Source organism: Heterodontus francisci, unplaced genomic scaffold (genome assembly GCF_036365525.1).
Source record: "Heterodontus francisci isolate sHetFra1 unplaced genomic scaffold, sHetFra1.hap1 HAP1_SCAFFOLD_87, whole genome shotgun sequence".
NCBI lineage: Eukaryota > Metazoa > Chordata > Chondrichthyes > Heterodontiformes > Heterodontidae > Heterodontus > Heterodontus francisci.
The window spans coordinates 4,365,434-4,388,329 of NW_027141936.1; positions in this window are offsets into that span (position 1 = coordinate 4,365,434).

Here is a 22,896-nt window from a genome sequence, read left to right on the forward strand (position 1 = left end):
GGGAACACACTCTCCTCACTTATACTGTTCACCTTGTAACATGTCCAGTGCGTATTAAGGAATCAGGGGAACACACTCTCCTCACTTATGCTGTTCACCTGGTAACATGTCCAGTGTGTATTAAACAATCAGGGGAACACACTCTCCTCACTTATACTGCTCACCTGGTAACATGTCCTATATGTATTAAACAATCTGGAGACCACACTCGCCTAACTTATACTGTTCACCTGGTAACATGTACCGTGTGTATTAAAACATCAGCGAAACACACTCTCCCGACTTATACTGTTCACCTGGTAACATGTCCCGTGTCTATTAAAACATTAGGGGAACACACTCTCCTCACGTATACTGTTCACCTGGTAACATGTCCCGTGTGTATTAAAACATCAGGGGAACACACTCTCCTCACTTATACTGTTCGCCTGCTAACATGTCCCGTGTGTCTTAAACCATCAGGGGAACACAATCTCCTCACTTATACTGTTCGCCTGGTGACATGTTCCTTGTATATTAACCCATCAGGGGAACACACTCTCCTCACTTATACTGTTCACCTGGTAATACGTCCCGTGTAAATTGAACAATCAGGGGAACACACTCTCCACACTTAAACTGTTCACCTGGTAACATGTCCCGTGTATATTAAACAATCAGGGGAACACACTCTCCTCGCCTTCCTGTTCACCTCGTAACATGTCCCGTGTATATTAAACCATCAGGGGAACACAGTCTCCTCACTCATACTGTTCACCTGGTAACATGTTCCTTGTATATTAAACCATCAGGGGAACACACTCTCCTCACTTATACTGTTCACCTGGTAACACGTCCCGTGTAAATTGAACAATCAGGGGAACACACTCTCCACACTTATAGTGTTCACCTGGTAACATGTCCCGTGTATATTAAACAATCAGGGGAACACACTCTCCTCGCCTTCCTGTTCACCTGGTAACATGTCCCGTGTATATTAAACCATCAGGGGAACACAGTCTCCTCACTCATACTGTTCACCTGGTAACATGTCCTGTGTGTGTTAAACAATCAGGGGAACATACTCTCCTCACTTATGCTGTTCACCTAATGCCATGTCCTGTGTATATTAAACCATGAGGGGAGCACACTCTCCTCACTTATACTGTTCACCTAGTGACATGTTCTGTGTGCATTAAACAATCAGGGGAACACACTCTCCTCACTTATACTGTTCGCCTGGTGACTTGTCCCGTGTGTATTAAACAATCAGGGGAACACACTCTCCTCACCTATCCAGTTCACCTGGTAACATGTCCCGTCAGTATTAAAGAATCAGGGGAACACACTCTCCTCACATATACTGTTCACCTAGTAACATGTCCTGTGTGTATTAAACAATCAGGGGAACACACTCGCCTCACTTATACTGTTCACCTGGTAACATGTCCTGTGCATATTAAACAATCAGGGGAAAACACTCGCCTCACTTATACTGTTCTCCTGGTGACATGTCCCTTGTGTATTAAACAATCAGGGGAACACACTCTGCTCACTTATACTGTTCACCTGGTAACATGTCCCTTGTGTATTAAACAATCAGGGGAACACACTCTCCTCACTTCTTCTGTTCACCTGGTAACATGTCCAGTGTGTATTAAACAATCAGGGGAACACACTCTCCTCACTTATACTGTTCACCTGGTAACATGTCCTTTGTCTATTAAAACATTAGGGGAACACACTCTCCTCACTTATACTGTTCACCTGGTAACTTGTCCCGTGTCTATTAAAACATTAGGGGAACACACTCTCCTCACTTATACTGTTCACCTGGTAACATGTCCCGTGTGTATTAAACAATCTGGGGAACACACTCTCCTCACTTATACTGTTCACCTGGTAACATGTCCCGTGTCTATTAAACTATCAGTGGAACACACTCTCCTCACTTATACTGTTCACCTGGTAACTTGTCCCGTGTGTATTAAACCATCAGGGGAACACACTCTCCTCACTTATACTGTTCACCTGGTAACATGTCCCGTGTCTATTAAAACATCAGGGGAACACACTCTCCTCACTTATACTGATCACCTGGTAACATGTCCCGTGTCTATTAAAACATCAGGGGAACACACTCTCCTCACTTATACTGTTCACCTGGTAACATGTCCCGTGTCTATTAAACTATCAGTGGAACACACTCTCCTCACTTATACTGTTCACCTGGTAACTTGTCCCGTGTGTATTAAAACATCAGGGGAACACACTCTCCTCACTTATACTGTTCACCTGGTAACATGTCCCGTGTGTATTAAACCATCAGGGGAACACACTCTCCTCACTTATACTGTTCACCTGGTAACATGTCCCGTGTCTATTAAAACATCAGGGGAACACACTCTCCTCACTTATACTGATCACCTGGTAACATGTCCCGTGTCTATTAAAACATCAGGGGAACACACTCTCCTCACTTATACGGTTCACCTGGTAACATGTCCCGTGTATATTAAACTATCAGTGGAACACACTCTCCTCACTTATACGGTTCACCTGGTAACATGTCCCGTGTATATTAAACTATCAGGGGAACACACTCTCCTCACTTATACTGTTCACCTGGTAACTTGTCCCGTGTCTATTAAACTATCAGTGGAACACACTCTCCTCACTTATACTGTTCACCTGGTAACTTGTCCCGTGTGTATTAAACCATCAGGGGAACACACTCTCCTCACTTATACTGTTCACCTGGTAACTTGTCCCGTGTCTATTAAAACATCAGGGGAACACACTCTCCTCACTTATACTGTTCACCTGGTAACTTGTCCCGTGTCTATTAAAACATCAGTGGAACACACTCTCCTCACTTATACTGTTCACCTGGTAACTTGTCCCGTGTCTATTAAAACATCAGTGGAACACACTCTCCTCACTTATACTGTTCACCTGGTAACTTGTCCCGTGTCTATTAAAACATCAGTGGAACACACTCTCCTCACTTATACTGTTCACCTGGTAACATGTCCCGTGTCTATTAAACTATCAGTGGAACACATTCTCCTCACCTACACTGTTCACCTGCTGACATGTCTCGTGTATATTAAACAATCAGGGGAAAACACTCTCCTCACTTATACTGTTCACCTGGTAACATGTCCTGTGTGCATTAAACCATCAGGGGAACACATTCGCCTCACATATACTGTTCTCCTGGTGACATGTCCCTTGTGTATTAAACAATCAGGGGAACACACTCTCCTCACTTATACTGTTCACCTGGGAACATGTCCTGTGTATATTAAACAATCAGGGGAACACACTCTCCTCACTTATACTGTTCACCTGGTAACATGTACAGTGTGTATTAAACAATCAGGGGAACACACTCTCCTCACTTCTTCTGTTCACCTGGTGACATGTCCTGTGTATATTAAAGAATCAGGGGACCACAATCTCCGCACTTCTACTGTTCACCTGGTAACATGTCCCGTGTATATTAAACAATCTGGGGAACACACTCACCACTGTTATAATGTTCACCTGGTAACATGTCCTGTGTGTATTAAACAATCAGGGGAACACACTCTGCTCACTTCTACTGTTCACCTGGTAACATGTCCCGTGTATATTAAACAATCAGGGGAACACACTCACCTCTCTTATAATGTTCACCTGGTAACATGTCCTGTGTGTATTAAACAATCAGGGGAACACACTCTCCTCACTTATACTGTTCACCTGGTGACATGTCCTGTGTATATTAAACAATCAGGGGAACACACTCACCTCTCTTATATTGTTCACCTGGTAACATGTCCTGTGTGTATTAAACAATCAGGGGAACACACTCTCCTCACTTATACAGCTCACCTGGTAACATGTCCCGTGTATATTAAACAATCAGCGAAACACACTCTCCTCACTTAAACTGTTCACCTGGTAACATGTCCCGTCAGTATTAAACAATCAGGGGAACACACTCTCATCAATTATACTGTTCACCTGGTAACATGTCCCGTGTGTATTAAACAATCAGGGGATCACTCTCTCCTCACTTATACTGTTCACCTGGTAACATGTCTCGTGTATATTAAACCGTCAGGGGAACACACTCTCCTCACTTATCCTGTTCACCTGGTAACTTGTCCCGTGTCTATTAAAACATTAGGGGAACGCACTCTCCTCACTTATCCTGTTCACCTGGTAACTTGTCCCGTGTCTATTAAAACGTCAGGGGAACACACTCTCCTCACTTATACTGTTCACCTTGTAACTTGTCCCGTGTGTATTAAAACATCAGGGGAACACACACTCCTCACTTACACCGTTCACCTGGTAACTTGTCCCATGTCTATTAAAACATCAGGGGAACACACTCTCCTCACTGATACTGATCACCTGGTAACATGTCCCGTGTGTATTAAACAATCAGGGGAACACACTCTCCTCACTTATACTGCTCACCTTGTAACTTGTCCCGTGTGTATTAAAACATCAGGGGAACACACACTCCTCACTTATACCGTTCACCTGGTAACATGTCCCGTGTGTATTAAACTATCAGTGGAACACACTCTCCTCACTTATACTGTTCACCTTGTAACTTGTCCCGTGTGTATTAAAACATCAGGGGAACACACACTCCTCACTTATACCGTTCACCTGGTAACATGTCCCGTGTGTATTAAACAATCAGGGGAACACACTCTCCTCACTTATACTGTTCATCTGGTAACATGTCCCGTGTGTATTAAACAATCTGGGGAACACACTCTCCTCACTTATACTGTTCACCTGGCAAAATGTCCCGTGTGTATTAAAACATCAGGGGAACACACTCTCCTCACTTATACTGTTTACCTGGTAACATGTCCCGTGTGTATTAAACAATCTGGGGAACACACTCTCCTCACTTATACTGTTCACCTGGCAAAATGTCCCGTGTGTATTAAAACATCAGGGGAACACACTCTCCTCACCTATACTGTTCTGCTGCTGACATGTCTTGTGTATATTAAACCATCAGGGGAACACACTCTCCTCACTTCTACTGTTCACCTGGTAACATGTCCTGTGTGTATTAAACAATCAGGGGAACACACTCTCCTCACTTATACTGTTCACCTGGTAACATGTCCTGTGTGCATTAAACCATCAGGGGAACACACTCTGCTCACTTATACTGTTCACCTGGTAACATGTCATGTGTATAAAAAACAATCAGGGGAACACACACTCCTCACTTATACTGTTCACCTCGTAACATGTCCAGTGTGTATTAAGCAATCAGGGGAACACACTCTCCTCACTTATACTGTTCACCTTGTAACATGTCCAGTGCGTATTAAGGAATCAGGGGAACACACTCTCCTCACTTATACTGTTCACCTGGTAACATGTCCAGTGTGTATTAAACAATCAGGGGAACACACTCTCCTCACATATACTGATCACCTGGTAACATGTCCCGTGTCTATTAAACCATCATTGGAACACACTCTCCTCAATTATACTGTTCACCTGGTAACTTGTCCCCTGTGTATTAAAACATCAGGGGAACACACTCTCCTCACTTATACTGTTCACCTGGTAACTTGTCCCGTGTCTATTAAAACATCAGGGGAACACACTCTCCTCAATTATACTGATCACCTGTTAACATGTCCCGTGTGTATTAAAACATCAGGGGAACACACTCTCCTCACTTATACTGTTCATCTGGTAACATGTCCCGTGTGTATTAAAACATCAGTGGAACACACTCTCCTCACTTTTACTGATCACCTGGTAACATGTCCGGTGTCTATTAAACTATCAGTGGAACACATTCTCCTCACCTACACTGTTCACCTGCTGACATGTCTCGTGTATATTAAACAATCAGGGGAACACAGTTTCCTCACTTATACCGTTCACCTGGTAACTTGTCCCATGTCTATTAAAACATCAGGGGAACACACTCTCCTCACTTATACTGTTTACCTGGTAACATGTCCCGTGTGTATTAAACAATCTGGGGAACACACTCTCCTCACTTATACTGTTCACGTGGCAAAATGTCCCGTGTGTATTAAAACATCAGGGGAACACACTCTCCTCACCTATACTGTTCTGCTGCTGACATGTCTTGTGTATATTATACCATCAGGGGAACACACTCTCCTCACTTCTACTGTTCACCTGGTAACATGTCCTGTGTGTATTAAACAATCAGGGGAACACACTCTCCTCATTATACTGTTCACCTGGTAACATGTCCTGTGTGCATTAAACCATCAGGGGAACACACTCTGCTCACTTATACTGTTCAAATGGTAACATGTCCTGTGTATATTAAACAATCAGGGGAACACATTCGCCTCACTTATACTGTTCACCTGGTAACATGTCCTGTGTGCATTAAACCATCAGGGGAACACACTCTGCTCACTTATACTGTTCTCCTGGTGACATGTCCCTTGTGTATTAAACAATCAGGGGAACACACTCTCCTCACTTATACTGTTCACCTGGTAACATGTCATGTGTATAAAAAACAATCAGGGGAACACACTCTCCTCACTTATACTGTTCACCTGGTAACATGTCCCGTGTGTATTAAGCAATCAGGGGAACACACTCTCCTCACTTATACTGTTCACCTTGTAACATGTCCAGTGTGTATTAAGCAATCAGGGGAACACACTCTCCTCACTTATACTGTTCACCTTGTAACATGTCCAGTGCGTATTAAGGAATCAGGGGAACACACTCTCCTCACTTATACTGTTCACCTGGTAACATGTCCAGTGTGTATTAAACAATCAGGGGAACACACTCTCCTCACTTATACTGTTCACCTTGTAACATGTCCAGTGTGTATTAAGCAATCAGGGGAACACACTCTCCTCACTTATACTGTTCACCTTGTAACATGTCCAGTGCGTATTAAGGAATCAGGGGAACACACTCTCCTCACTTATACTGTTCACCTGGTAACTTGTCCCCTGTGTATTAAAACATCAGGGGAACACACTCTCCTCACTTATACTGTTCACCTTGTAACATGTCCAGTGTGTATTAAGCAATCAGGGGAACACACTCTCCTCACTTATACTGTTCACCTTGTAACATGTCCAGTGCGTATTAAGGAATCAGGGGAACACACTCTCCTCACTTATACTGTTCACCTTGTAACATGTCCAGTGTGTATTAAGCAATCAGGGGAACACACTCTCCTCACTTATACTGTTCACCTTGTAACATGTCCAGTGCGTATTAAGGAATCAGGGGAACACACTCTCCTCACTTATACTGTTCACCTGGTAACTTGTCCCCTGTGTATTAAAACATCAGGGGAACACACTCTCCTCACTTATACTGTTCACCTGGTAACTTGTCCCGTGTCTATTAAACTATCAGTGGAACACACTCTCCTCACTTATACTGTTCACCTGGTAACTTGTCCCCTGTGTATTAAAACATCAGGGGAACACACTCTCCTCACTTATACTGTTCACCTGGTAACATGTCCGGTGTCTATTAAACTATCAGTGGAACACATTCTCCTCACCTACACTGTTCACCTGCTGACATGTCTCGTGTATATTAAACAATCAGGGGAACACACTCTCCTCACTTATACTGTTCACCTGGTAACATGTCCTGTGTATAAAAAACAATCAGGGGAACACACTCTCCTCACTTATACTGTTCTCCTTGTAACATGTCCAGTGTGTATTAAGCAATCAGGGGAACACACTCTCCTCACTTATACTGTTCACCTGGTAACATGTCCTGTGTATATTAAACAATCAGGGGAACACACTCTCCTCACTTATACTGTTCACCTGGTAACATGTCCAGTGTGTATTAAACAATCAGGGGAACACACTCTCCTCACTTCTTCTGTTCACCTGGTGACATGTCCTGTGTATATTAAACAATCAGGGGACCACAATCTCCGCACTTCTACTGTTCACCTGGTAACATGTCCTGTGTATATTAAACAATCAGGGGACCACAATCTCCGCACTTCTACTGTTCACCTGGTAACATGTCCCGTGTATATTAAACAATCAGGGGAACACACTCTGCTCACTTATACTGTTCACCTGGTAACATGTCCCGTGTATATTAAACAATCAGGGGAACACACTCACCTCTCTTATACTGTTCACCTGGTAACATGTCCTGTGTGTATTAAACAATCAGGGGAACACACTCTCCTCACTTATACTGTTCACCTGGTAACATGTCCTGTGTGTATTAAACAATCAGGGGAACACACTCTCCTCACTTATACTGTTCACCTGGTAACATGTCCTGTGTATATTAAACAATCAGGGGAACACACTCTCCTCACTTATACAGCTCACCTGGTAACATGTCCCGTGTATATTAAACAATCAGCGAAACACACTCTCCTCACTTAAACTGTTCACCTGGTAACATGTCCCGTGTATATTAAACAATCAGGGGAACACACTCTCATCAATTATACTGTTCACCTGGTAACATGTCCCGTGTGTATTAAACAATCAGGGGATCACTCTCTCCTCACATATACTGTTCACCTGGTAACATGTCTCGTGTATATTAAACCGTCAGGGGAACACACTCTCCTCACTTATCCTGTTCACCTGGTAACTTGTCCCGTGTCTATTAAAACATTAGGGGAACACACTCTCCTCACTTATCCTGTTCACCTGGTAACATGTCCCGTGTATATTAAACCATCAGGGGAACACACTCTCCTCACTTATACTGTTCACCTGGTAACTTGTCCCGTGTGTATTAAAACATCAGGGGAACACACTCTCCTCACTTATACTGTTCACCTGGTAACATGTCCCGTGTGTATTAAAACATCAGGGGAACACACTCTCCTCACTTACACTGTTCACCTGGTAACATGTCCCGTGTCTATTAAAACATCAGGGGAACACACTCTCCTCACTGATACTGATCACCTGGTAACATGTCCCGTGTCTATTAAACTATCAGTGGAACACACTCTCCTCACTTATACTGTTCACCTGGTAACATGTCCCGTGTGTATTAAACAATCTGGGGAACACACTCTCCTCACTTATACTGTTCACCTGGCAAAATGTCCCGTGTGTATTAAAACATCATGGGAACACACTCTCCTCACTTATACTATTCACCTGGTAACATGTCCTGTGTGTATTAAACAATCTGGGGAACACACTCTCCTCACTTATACTGTTCACCTGGCAAAATGTCCCGTGTGTATTAAAACATCATGGGAACACACTCTCCTCACTTATACTATTCACCTGGTAACATGTCCTGTGTGCATTAAACCATCAGGGGAACACACTCTGCTCACTTATACTGTTCAAATGGTAACATGTCCTGTCTATATTAAATAATCAGGGGAACACATTCGCCTCACTTATACTGTTCACCTGGTAACATGTCCTGTGTGCATTAAACCATCAGGGGAACACACTCTGCTCACTTATACTGTTCTCCTGGTGACATGTCCCTTGTGTATTAAACAATCAGGGGAACACACTCTGCTCACTTATCATGTTCACCTGGTAACATGTCCTGTGTATAAAAAACAATCAGGGGAACACACTCTCCTCACTTATACTGTTCACCTTGTAACATGTCCAGTGTTTATTAAGCAATCAGGGGAACACACTCTCCTCACTTATACTGTTTACCTGGTAACATGTCCTGTGTATATTAAACAATCAGGGGAACACACTCTCCTCACTTATACTGTTCACCTTGTAACATGTCCAGTGCGTATTAAGGAATCAGGGGAACACACTCTCCTCACTTATACTGTTCACCTGGTAACATGTCCAGTGTGTATTAAACAATCAGGGGAACACACTCTCCTCTCTTATACTGCTCACCTGGTAACATGTACTGTATGTATTAAACAATCTGGGGACCACACTCGCCTAACTTATACTGTTCACCTGGTAACATGTACCGTGTGTATTAAAACATCAGCGAAACACACTCTCCTGACTTATACTGTTCACCTGGTAACATGTCCCGTGTGTATTAAAACATCAGGGGAACACACTCTCCTCACTTATACTGTTCACCTTGTAACATGTCCAGTGCGTATTAAGGAATCAGGGGAACACACTCTCCTCACTTATACTGTTCACCTGGTAACATGTCCAGTGTGTATTAAACAATCAGGGGAACACACTCTCCTCTCTTATACTGCTCACCTGGTAACATGTACTGTATGTATTAAACAATCTGGGGACCACACTCGCCTAACTTATACTGTTCACCTGGTAACATGTACCGTGTGTATTAAAACATCAGCGAAACACACTCTCCTGACTTATACTGTTCACCTGGTAACATGTCCCGTGTGTATTAAAACATCAGGGGAACACACTCTCCTCACTCATACTGTTCACCTGGTAACATGTTCCTTGTATATTAAACCATCAGGGGAACACACTCTCCTCACTTATACTGTTCACCTGGTAACATGTCCCGTGTATATTAAACAATCAGGGAAACACACTCTCCTCGCCTTCCTGTTCACCTGGTAACATGTCCCGTGTATATTAAACCATCAGGGGAACACAGTCTCCTCACTTATACTGTTCACCTGGTAACATGTTCCTTGCATATTAAACCATCAGGGGAACACATTCTCCTCACTTATACTGTTCACCTGGTAACACGTCCCGTGTAAATTGAACAATCAGGGGAACACACTCTCCACACTTATACTGTTCACCTGGTAACATGTCCCGTGTATATTAAACAATCAGGGAAACACACTCTCCCCGCCTTCCTGTTCACCTGGTAACATGTCCCGTGTATATTAAACCATCAGGGGAACACAGTCTCCTCACTCATACAGTTCACCTGGTAACATGTTCCTTGTATATTAAACCATCAGGGGAGCACACTCTCCTCACTTATAGTGTTCACCTAGTGACATGTCCTGTGTGCATTAAACAATTAGGGGAACACACTCTCCTCACTTATACTGGTCGCCTGGTGACATGTCCCGTCAGTATTAAACAATCAGGGGAAAGCACTCTCCTCACTTATACTGTTCGCCTGGTGACATGTCCCGTCAGTATTAAACAATCAGGGGAACGCACTCTCCTCACTTATACTGTTCAACTGGTGAAATGTCCTGTCAGTATTAAACCATCAGAGGAACACACTCTCCTCACTACTACAGTTCACCTGGTAACATGTCCCGTGTGTATTAAACAATCAGGGGAACACACTCTCCTCACTTATACAGTTCACCTGGTAACATATCCCGTCAGTATTAAAGAATCAGGGGAACACACTCTCCTCAGATATACTGTTCACCTGGTAACATGTCCTGTGTGTATTAAACCATCAGGGGAACACACTCTCCTCAGTTATACTGTTCAAATGGTAACATGTCCTGTGTATATTAAACAATCAGGGGAACACACTCTCCTCACTTATACTGTTCAAATGGTAACATGTCCCGTGTGTATTAAACAATCAGGGGAACACACTCGCCTCACTTATACTGTTCACCTGGTAACATGTCCTGTGTGTATTAAACAATCAAGGGAACACACTCTCCTCACTTATACTGTTCAAATAGTAACATGTCCTGTGTATATTAAACAATCAGGGGAACACACTCTCCTCACTTATACTGTTCACCTGATAACATGTCCTGTGTGCATTAAACCATCAGGGGAACACACTCTCCTCACTTATACTGTTCTCCTGGTGACATGTCCCTTGTGTATTAAACAATCAGGGGAACACACTCTGCTCACTTATACTGTTCAACTGGTAACATGTTCTGTGTATAAAAAACAATCAGGGGAACACACTCTCCTCACTTAAACTGTTCACCTGGTAACATGTCCCTTGTGTATTAAACAATCAGGGGAAAACACTCTCCTCACTTATACTGTTCACCTGGTAACATGTCCTGTATGTATTAATCAATCTGGGGACCACACTCGCCTAACTTATACTGTTCACCTGGTAACATGTACCGTGTGTATTAAAACATCAGCGAAACACACTCTCCTGACTTATACTGTTCACCTGGTAACATGTCCCGTCTCTATTAAAACATTAGGGGAACACACTCTCCTCACGTATACTGTTCACCTGGTAACATGTCCCGTGTGTATTAAAACATCAGGGGAACACACTCTCCTCACTTATACTCTTCGCCTGCTAACATGTCCCGTGTGTCTTAAACCATCAGGGGAACACAATCTCCTCACTTATACTGTTCGCCTGGTGACATGTTCCTTGTATATTAAACAATCAGGGAAACACACTCGCCTCACTTATACTTTTCACCCGGTAACATGTCCTGTGTATAAAAAACAATCAGGGGAACACACTCTCCTCACTTATACTGTTCACCTGGTAACATGTCCTGTGTATATTAAACAATCAGGGGAACACACTCTCCTCACTTATACTGTTCACCTGGTAACATGTCCTGTGTACTAAAAACAATCAGGGGAACACATTCTCCTCACTTATACCGTTCACCTGGTAACATGTCCAGTGTGTATTAAACAATCAGGGGAACACACTCTCCTCAATTATACTGCTCACCTGCTAACATGTCCTGTATGTATTAAACAATCTGGGGACCACACTCGCCTAACTTATACTGTTCACCTGGTAACATGTACCGTGTGTATTAAAACATCAGCGAAACACACTCTCCTGACTTATACTGTTCACCTGGTAACATGTCCCGTCTCTATTAAAACATTAGGGGAACACACTCTCCTCACGTATACTGTTCACCTGGTAACATGTCCCGTGTGTATTAAAACATCAGGGGAACACACTCTCCTCACTTATACTCTTCGCCTGCTAACATGTCCCGTGTGTCTTAAACCATCAGGGGAACACAATCTCCCCGCCTTCCTGTTCACCTGGTAACATGTCCCGTGTATATTAAACCATCAGGGGAACACAGTCTCCTCACTCATACTGTTCACCTGGTAACATGTTCCTTGCATATTAAACCATCAGGGGAACACATTCTCCTCACTTATACTGTTCACCTGGTAACACGTCCCGTGTAAATTGAACAATCAGGGGAACACACTCTCCACACTTATACTGTTCACCTGGTAACATGTCCCGTGTATATTAAACAATCAGGGAAACACACTCTCCCCGCCTTCCTGTTCACCTGGTAACATGTCCCGTGTATATTAAACCATCAGGGGAACACAGTCTCCTCACTCATACAGTTCACCTGGTAACATGTTCCTTGTATATTAAACCATCAGGGGAGCACACTCTCCTCACTTATAGTGTTCACCTAGTGACATGTCCTGTGTGCATTAAACAATTAGGGGAACACACTCTCCTCACTTATACTGGTCGCCTGGTGACATGTCCCGTCAGTATTAAACAATCAGGGGAAAGCACTCTCCTCACTTATACTGTTCGCCTGGTGACATGTCCCGTCAGTATTAAACAATCAGGGGAACGCACTCTCCTCACTTATACTGTTCAACTGGTGAAATGTCCTGTCAGTATTAAACCATCAGGGGAACACACTCTCCTCAGTTATACTGTTCAAATGGTAACATGTCCTGTGTATATTAAACAATCAGGGGAACACACTCTCCTCACTTATACTGTTCACCTGATAACATGTCCTGTGTGCATTAAACCATCAGGGGAACACACTCTCCTCACTTATACTGTTCTCCTGGTGACATGTCCCTTGTGTATTAAACAATCAGGGGAACACACTCTGCTCACTTATACTGTACAACTGGTAACATGTTCTGTGTATAAAAAACAATCAGGGGAACACACTCTCCTCACTAATACTGTTCACCTGGTAACATGTCCCTTGTGTATTAAACAATCAGGGGAAAACACTCTCCTCACTTATACTGTTCACCTGGTAACATGTCCTGCATGTATTAATCAATCTGGGGACCACACTCGCCTAACTTATACTGTTCACCTGGTAACATGTACCATGTGTATTAAAACATCAGCGAAACACACTCGCCTAACTTATACTGTTCACCTGGTAACATGTCCCGTGTGTATTAAAACATCAGGGGAACACACTCTCCTCACTTATACTCTTCGCCTGCTAACATGTCCCGTGTGTCTTAAACCATCAGGGGAACACAATCTTCTCACTTATACTGTTCGCCTGGTGACATGTTCCTTGTATATTAAACCATCAGGGGAACACACTCTCCTCGCCTTCCTGTTCACCTGATAACATGTCCCGTGTATATTAAACCATCAGGGGAACACAGTCTCCTCACTCATACTGTTCACCTGGTAACATGTTCCTTGTATATTAAACCATCAGGGGAACACATTCTCCTCACTTATACTGTTCACCTGGTAACACGTCCCGTGTAAATTGAACAATCAGGGGAACACACTCTCCACACTTATACTGTTCACCTGGTAACATGTCCCGTGTATATTAAACAATCAGGGGAACACACTCTCCTCGCCTTCCTGTTCACCTGGTATCATGTCCCGTGTATATTAAACCATCAGGGGAACACACTCTCCACACTTATACAGTTCACCTGGTAACATGTCCTGTGTGTGTTAAACAATCAGGGGAACATACTCTCCTCACTTATGCTGTTCACCTAATGCCATGTCCTGTGTATATTAAACCATGAGGGGAGCACACTCTCCTCACTTCTAATGTTCACCTGGTAACATGTCCTGTGTGCATTAAACAATCAGGGGAACACAATCTCCTCAGTTATGCTGTTCGCCTGGTGACATGTCCTGTCAGTATTAAACCATCAGAGGAACACACTCTCCTCACTACTACAGTTCACCTGGTAACATGTCCCGTCAGTATTAAAGAATCAGGGGAACACACTCTCCTCACTTATACTGTTCGCCTGGTAACATGTCCTGTCAGTGTTAAACAATCAGGGGAACACACTCTCCTCACTTATACTGTTCACCTGGTGAAATGTCCCGTCAGTATTAAACAATCAGGGGAACACACTCTCCTCACTTATACTGTTCAAATGGTAACATGTCCCGTGTTTATTAAACCATCAGGGGAACACACTCTCCTCACTTTTACTGTTCGCCTGGTAACATGTCCCGTGTGTATTAAACAATCAGGGGAACACACTCTCCTCACTTATATTGTTCAAATGGTAACATGTCCGTGTTTATTAGACCATCAGGGGAATACACTCTCCTCACTTATACTGTTCACCTGGTAACATGTCCTGTGTATATTAAAGCATCAGGGGAACACACTCTCCTCACTTATACTGTTCACCTGGTGAAATGTCCCGTCAGTATTAAACAATCAGGGGAACATCCTCTCCTCATTTATACTGTTCACCTGGTTCCATGTCCCGTCAGTATTAAACAATCAGGGGAACACACTCTCCTCACTTATACTGTTCAAATGGTAACATGTCCGTGTTTATTAAACCATCAGGGGAACACACTCTCCTCACTTATACTGTTCACCTGGTAACATGTCCCGTCAGTATTAAACAATCAGGGGAACACAATCTCCTCACTTATACTGTTCAAATGGTAACATGTCCCGTGTTTATTAAAGCATCAGGGTAACACACTCTCCTCACTTATACTGTTCACCTGGTGACATGTCCTGTGTGCATTAAACAATTAGGGAAACACACTCTCCTCACTTATACTGTTCGCCTGGTGACATGTCCCGTCAGTATTAAACAATCAGGGGAACACACTCTCCTCACTTATACTGTTCACCTGGCAACATGTCCCATCAGTATTAAACAATCAGGGGAACACACTCTCCTCACTTATACTATTCGCCTGGTGACATGTCCCGTCAGTATTAAACAATCAGGGGAACACACTCTCCTCACTTATACTGTTCACCTGGCAACATGTCCCATCAGTATTAAACAATCAGGGGAACACACTCTCCTCACTTATATTGTTCCCGTGGTAACATGTCCTGTGTGCATTAAGCAATGAGGGGAACACACTCTCCTCACTTATACTGTTTTCCTGGTAACATGTCCTGTGTATATTAAACCAGCAGGGGAACACACTCTCCTCACTTATACTGTTTTCCTGGTAACATGTCCCGTCAGTATTAAACAATCAGGGGAAAACACTCTCCTCACTTATACTGTTCACCTGGTGACATGTCCTGTGTGTATTAAACAATCAGGGGAACACACTCTCCTAAATTATACAGTTCACCTGGTAACATGTCCCTTATGTATTAAACAATCAGGGGAACACACTCTCCTCTCTTATACTGTTCAGCTGGTAACATGTCCCGTCAGTATTAAACAATCAGGGGAACACACTCTCCTCACTTATACTGTTCACCTGGTAACATGTGCCGTGTGTATTAAACCATCAGGGGAGCACACTCTCCTCACTTATACTGTTCACCTGGCGACATGTCCCGTCAGTATTAAACAATCAGGGGAACACACTCTCCTCACTTATGCTGTTCACCTGCTAACATGTCCCGTCAGTATTAAACAATCAGGTGAACACACTCTCCTCACTTATACTGTTCACCTGGTTACATGTCCCGTCAGTATTAAACAATCAGGGGAACACACTCTCCTCACTTATGCTGTTCACCTGCTAACATGTCCCGTCAGTATTAAACAATCAGGGGAACACATTCTCCTCACTTATACTGTTCGCCTGGTAACATGTCCTGTGTATATTAAAGCATCAGGGGAGCACACTCTCCTCCCTTATACTGTTCTCCTGGTGACGTGTCCCGTCAGTTTTAAACCATCAGGGGAACACACTCTCATCACTTATACTGTTAGCCTTGTAACATGTCCTGTGTATATTAAACAATCAGGGCAACAAACTCTCCTCACTTCTACTGTTCACATGGTTACATATCCCGTGTATATTAAACAATCAGGGGAACACACTCTCCTCACTTATACTGTTCTCCTGGTAACATGTCCCATGTGTATTAAACCATCACGGGAACACAGTCTCCTCACTTATACTGTTCACCTTGTAACATGTCCCGTCAGTATTAAACCATCACGGGAACACACTCTCCTCACTTATACTGTTCGCCTGGTAACATGTCCCCTGTGTATTAAACAATCAGGGGAACACACTCTCCTCACTTATTCTGTTCTCCTGGTAACATGTCCCATGTGTATTAAACCATCACGGGAACACAGTCTCCTCACTTATACTGTTCACCTTGTAACATGTCCCGTCAGTATTAAACCATCACGGGAACACACTCTCCTCACTTATACTGTTCACCTTGTTACATGTCCCGTTCGTTTTAAACAATCAGGGGAACACACTCTCCTCACTTATACTGTTCACCTGGTTACATGTCCCGTGTATATTAAACCATCAGGGGAACATACTCTCCTCACTTATACTGTTCACCTGGCAACATGTCCCATCAGTATTAAACAATCAGGGGAACACACTCTCCTCACTTATACTGTTCACCTGGTAACATGTCCCGTGTATATTAAACCATCAGGGGAACACACTCTCCTCATTTATACTGTTCACCTGGTAACATGTCCCGTGTATATTTAACAATCAGGGGAACACACTCTCCTCACTTATACTGTTCACCTGGTAACATGTCCTGTGTATATTTAACTATCAGGGGAACACACTCTCCTCACTTATACTGTTCACCTGGTAACATGTCCTGTGTATATTTAACAATCAGGGGAACACACTCTCCCCACTTATACTGTTCACCTGGTGACATGTTCTGTGTATATTAAACCATCAGGGGAACACACTCTCCTCACTTATACTGTTCACCTGGTAACATGTCCTGTGTATATTAAACCATCAGGGGAAAACTCTCTCCTCACTTCTTCTGTTCACCTGTTAACAGGTCCCGTGAGTATTTAACCATCAGGGCAACACACTCTCCTCACATATACTGTTCATCTGGTAACATGTCCCGTGTGTATTAAACCATCAGGGGAACACAATCTCATCACTTATACTGTTCATCTGGTAACATGTCCCGTGTGTATTAAAGCATCAGGGGAACACACACTCCTCACTTATACTGTTCACCTGGTAACATGTCCCGTGTGCATTAAACCATCAGGGGAACACACTCTCCTCACTTAATCTGTTCACCTGGTACCATGTCCCGTGAGCATTAATCAATCAGGGGAACACACTCTCCTCACTTATACTGTTCACCTGGTAACATGTCCCATGTGTATTAAACAATCAGGGGAACACACTCTCCTCACTTATCCTGTTTACCTCGTAACATTTCCCGTGTATGTTAAACAATCAGGGGAACACACTCTCCCCACTTATACTGTTCACCTGGTGACATGTTCTGTGTATATTAAACCATCAGGGGAACACACTCTCCTCACTTATACTGTTCACCTGGTAACATGTCCTGTGTATATTAAACCATCAGGGGAAAACACTCTCCTCACTTCTTCTGTTCACCTGTTAACATGTCCCGTGAGTATTTAACCATCAGGGCAACACACTCTCCTCACATATACTGTTCAATTTGTGACATGTCCTGTGTGTATTTAACAATCAGGGGAACAGACTCTCCTCACTTATACTATTCACCTGGTAACATGTCCTGTGTATATTTAACAATCAGGGGAACACACTCTCCTCACTTATACTGTTCACCTGGTAACATGTCCTGTGTATATTAAACCATCAGGGGAAAACACTCTCCTCACTTCTTCTGTTCACCTGTTAACAGGTCCCGTGAGTATTTAACCATCAGGGCAACACACTCTCCTCACATATACTGTTCAAATGGTGACATGTCCTATGTGTATTTAACCATCAGGGGAACTCACTCTCCTCACTTATACTGTTCACCTAGTAACATGTCCCATGCGTATTAAACAATTAGGGGAACATACTCTCCTCACTTATACAGTTCACCTGGTAACATGTCCCGTGTGTATTAAACAATCAGGGGAACACACTCTCCTCACTTATACTGTTCACCTGTTGACATGTCCTGTGTATATTAAACCATCAGGGGAACACACTCTCCTCACTTATACTGTTCACCTGGTAACATGTCCGTGTATATAAAACAATCAGGGGAACACACTCTCCTCACTTATACTGTTCATCTGGTAACATGTCCCGTGTGTATTTAACCATCAGGCGAACACACTCTCCTCACTTATACTGTTCACCTGGTGACATGTCCCGTGTATATTAAACAATCAGGGGAACACAATCTCCTCACTTATACTGTTCATCTGGTAACATGTCCCGTGTGTATTAAACCATCAGGGGAACAAACTCTCCTCACTCATACTGTTCATCTGGTAACCTGTCCCGTGAGTATTTAACCATCAGGGCAACACACTCTCCTCACATATACTGTTCAATTTGTGACATGTCCTGTGTATATTTAACAATCAGGGGAACACACTCTCCTCACGTATACTGTTCATCTGGTAACATGTCCCGTGTGTATTGAACCATCAGGGGAACACACTCTCCTCACTTATACTGTTCACCTGTTGACATGTCCTGTGCATATTAAACCATCAGGGGAGCACACTCTCCTCACTTATACTGTTCACCTGGTAACATGTCCTGTGTATATTAAACCATCAGGGGAAAACACTCTCCTCACTTCTTCTGTTCACCTGTTAACAGGTCCCGTGAGTATTTAACCATCAGGGCAATACACTCTCCTCACATATACTGTTCAATTTGTGACATGTCCTGTGTGTATTTAACAATCAGGGGAACACACTCTCCTCAATTATACTGTTCACCTGGTAACATGTCCTGTGTATATTAAACCATCAGGGGGACACACTCTCCTCACTTATTCTGTTCACCTGGTAACATGTCCTGTGTATATTAAACAATCAGGGGAACACACTCTCCTCACTTATCCTGTTCACCTGGTAACATGTCCCGTGTATGTTAAACAATCAGGGGAACACACTCTCCTATCTTATACTGTTCACCTGGTCACATGACCCGTGCGTATTAAACCATCAGGGGAACACACTCTCCTCACTTATACTGTTCACCTGTTGACATGTCTGTGTATATAAAACCATCAGGGGAACACACTCTCCTCACTTATACTGTTCACCTGGTGACATGTCCCGTGTATATTAAACAATCAAGGGAACACAATCTCCTCACTTATACTGTTCATCTGGTAACATGTCCCGTGTGTTTTAAACCATCAGGGGAACACACTCTCCTCACTTATGCTGTTCATCTGGTAACATGTCCCGTGTGTTTTAAACCATCAGGGGAACACACTCTCCTCACTTATGCTGTTCATCTGGTAACATGTCCTGTGTGTATTAAACCATCAGGGGAACACACTCTCCTCACTTATGCTGTTCACCTGGTGACATGTCCCGTCAGTATTAAACAATCAGGGCAACAAACTGTCCTCACTTCTACTGTTCACCTGGTAACATGTCCCGTGTGTATTAAACAATCAGGGGAACACACTCTCCTCACTTATACAGTTCACCTGGTAACATGTCCCGTCAGTATTAAACAATCAGGGGAACACACTCTCCTCACTTATACTGTTCTCGAGGTAACATGTCCCGTGTATATTAAACCATCAGGGGAACGCACTCTCCTCACTTATACTGTTCACCTGGCAACATGTCCCATCAGAATTAAACAATCAGGGGAACACACTCTCCTCACTTAAACTGTTCTCCTGGTAACATGTCCCGTGTATATGAAAGCATCAGGGGAACACACTCTCCTCACTTATGCTGTTCACCTGGTGACATGTCCTGTGTATATTAAACCATCAGGGGAACACATTCTCCTCATTTACACTGTTCGCCTGGTGACATGTCCTGTGCATATTAAACAATCAGGGGAACACACTCTCCTCACCAATACTGTTCACCTGTGAACATGTCCCGTGTGTATTAAACAATCAGGGGAACAAACTCTCCTCACTTATACTGTTCACCTGGTGACATGTCCCGTGTATATTAAACCATCAGGGGAACACACTCTCCTCACTTATACTGTTCACCTGGTGACATGTCCCCTCTGTATTAAACCATCAGTGGAACACACTCTCCTCACTTATACTGTTCACCTGTTGACATATCCCGTGTGTATTAAACCATCAGGGGAACTCACTCTCCTCACTTATACTGTTCACCTGGTAACATGTCCCGTGTATATTAAACAATCAGGTGAACACATTCTCCTCACTTATACTGTTCACCTGGTAACATGTCCCGTGTATATTAAACAATCAGGTGAACACACTCTCCTCATTTATACTGTTCACATGGTAACATGTCCCGTGTGTATTAAACCATCAGGGGAACACACTCTCCTCACTTATACTGTTCACCTGGTAACATGTCCCGTGTGTATTAAACCATCAGGGGAACACACTCTCCTCACTTATCCTGTTCACCTGGTAACATGTCCCGTGTATATTAAACAATCAGGTGAACACACTCTCCTCACTTATACTGTTCACATGGTAATATGTCCCGGGTGTATTAAACCATCAGGGGAACACACTCTCCTCACTTATACTGTTCACCTGGTAACATGTCCCGTGTGTATTAAACCATCAGGGGAACACACTCTCATCACTTATACTGTTCACCTGGTAACATGTCCCGTGTATTTAAACAATCAGTGGAACACACTCTCCTCACTTATACTGATCACCTGGTAACATGACCCGTGTATATTCAACCATCAGGGGAACACACTCTCCTCACTTATTCTGTTCACCTGGTAACATGTCCCGTGAGCGTTAAACAATCAGGGGAACACACTCTCCTCACTTATACTGTGCACCTGGTAACATGTCCCGTGTATATTCAACCATCAGGGGAACACACTCTCCTCACTTATTCTGTTCACCTGGTGACATGTCCCAAGTGTATTAAACAATCAGGGGAACACACTCTCCTCACTTATACTGTTTACCTGGTAACATGTCCCATGTATATTAAACCATCAGGGGAACACACTCTCCTCACTTATACTGTTTACCTGTTGACATGTCCCGTGTATATTCAACCATCAGGGGAACACACTCTCCTCACTTATACTGTTCACCTGGTAACATGTCCTGTGTATATTAAACAATCTGGGGAACACACTCTCCTCACTTATACTGTTCACCTGGTAACATGTCCCGTGTATATTCAACCATCAGGGGAACACACTCTCCTCACTTACAGTGTTCACCTGGTAACATGTCCCGTGTATTTAAACAATCAGTGGAACACACTCTCCTCACTTATACTGATCACCTGGTAACATGTCCCGTGTATATTCAACCATCAGGGGAACACACTCTCCTCACTTATTCTGTTCACCTGGTAACATGTCCCGTGAGCGTTAAACAATCAGGGGAACACACTCTCCTCACTTATACTGTTCACCTGGTGACATGTCCCGTGTATATTAAACAATCAGTGGAACACACTCTCCTCACTTATACTGTTCACGTGGTAACATGTCCCGTGTATATTCAACCATCAGGGGAACACACTCTCCTCACTTATTCTGTTCACCTGGTAACAAGTCCCGTGTATATTAAACAATCAGTGGAACACACTCTCCTCACTTATACTGTTCACCTGGTAACATGTCCCGTGTATATTCAACCATCAGGGGAACACACTCTCCTCACTTATTCTGTTCACCTGGGAACATGTCCCGTGAGCGTTAAACAATCAGGGGAACACACTCTCCTCACTTATACTGTGCACCTGGTAACATGTCCCGTGTATATTCAACCATCAGGGGAACACACTCTCCTCACTTATTCTGTTCACCTGGTGACATGTCCCAAGTGTATTAAACAATCAGGGGAACACACTCTCCTCACTTATACTGTTTACCTGGTAACATGTCCCATGTATATTAAACCATCAGGGGAACACA